The following is a 1,464-nucleotide window of genomic DNA, read 5'->3' as shown; positions in this document are numbered from 1 at the left end:
TCCAGAAGACCCCCCTCACCAACCACTATGACTACAGTCATCTAGTTCTGGAGCCTGAGATCCTGGAAAGAAGACAGGCTACCATCCAGGCTTTATTAAGACTTTATTAAGCACCTGTTGTGGGGGGAGGTGGACTGGGGGTAAAACTGAGAGCAGACAGAGCAACTAGCGCCACAGGCTGCATCTAGCCAGCCACTCGTGTGCAGTATCTCTGCCATCCAGCTGTCTCCCTTCAAGCCTTTCGCCATCCTATCACCCACTACTAGGTGGCCCAGCTCTCGCCTTCAACTTCACATCCATGTTTGTTCACGAGAGGCACCCCTTCAAACTAGAGCTGGTGGGGACCAGGGCCTCAGCCCTGAATGCTCTTCCTGCCCACACCCCAGTCAGGAGCTCTCTCTGCCCAAGGGGCTGAACTGGTTCCCTGGAGAGCTGCCAAGAGCACCTGCAGTCTGTGGCTCCCAGAGTATGTGAAAACCACAGCACACTTTGGTCTAAGTATCTGGGGTGCAGCTGGGTGGGGCTGTGTGCACGTGCAGGAAAGAACTGTGGGTTTTGCTAGTCTGAGCCTCTCACACCCTGGTCCTAGGCTCAGTCTCACTGTTGAAACTACCAGTGTTCCAGAACTTTCCAGCCATGAGTCAGATACAGAGGACATACATGCATTCTCTTGGTGATTCCACCTGCCTTGCAAATGAGCGGACTGCTGCTAACTTCTTTCCAGTCCAGCTCTGCAGACTGGACAGATAGACAGCCTTTCTCTCTGGGCCATTGAGGGAAGAATCTGCATCCTAGAGTCCCAGCCACTATAGAGACTTCCCACCAGGTCCAGAGCAGGGTCAGGCTCTCTGTTGCCTCAACCCTGCCTGGTTCTGCAAATACCACAGTACATCTCAGGTGTACCCTTGCAGAGAGAACAGACCATTTAAGAAGAGAAGGACAAAAGATGGGAAGAGGGAAACAGAAATAAAGGAGGAAGAGAAGAGAAAGACAGCAAGGTCTAGGCAATTCTGGCACCCTCGAGCTCCTGCTGTACCCTGGTGACTGAGGAGTTCCCCACTACCTCCCAGCACACCTTAGCGTCCCTCACACAACATGCATCATGCTTGAAAGAATCACTGGATGCAAGGGAACCTCCACTAAACCCCTAGGATAAACATGGCATCTATGGTAAGCAGGGAAAACAGGTACTGGCTACAGAACCAGAGCTGGTTCTTGATGGTTCCTTTGAATCTCCTGCCCTCTGTGGGTGTCAAAACAGAGAGTTCTGTAGGTACTGTGTTCTGTACCCTCTCCCCATGCCTCATAAATGATAAATATTTCCTGGGTACTTAAAAAAATTGTCCTCTTCCTCCTCTCCCTTCTCTTCTTCCTCCTCTCCCTCCTCTTCCTCTTCTTCCTCCTCTTCCTCCTCTTCTCCAAGTTGTTTGCTTGTTTGTTTGTTTTGATTGGGTTTTTGTTGTG

This window comes from Arvicanthis niloticus, chromosome 1, assembly GCF_011762505.2.
Source record: "Arvicanthis niloticus isolate mArvNil1 chromosome 1, mArvNil1.pat.X, whole genome shotgun sequence".
NCBI lineage: Eukaryota > Metazoa > Chordata > Mammalia > Rodentia > Muridae > Arvicanthis > Arvicanthis niloticus.
The sequence above is the reverse complement of the archived record's forward strand: the minus strand, read 5'-3'. Positions refer to the sequence as shown.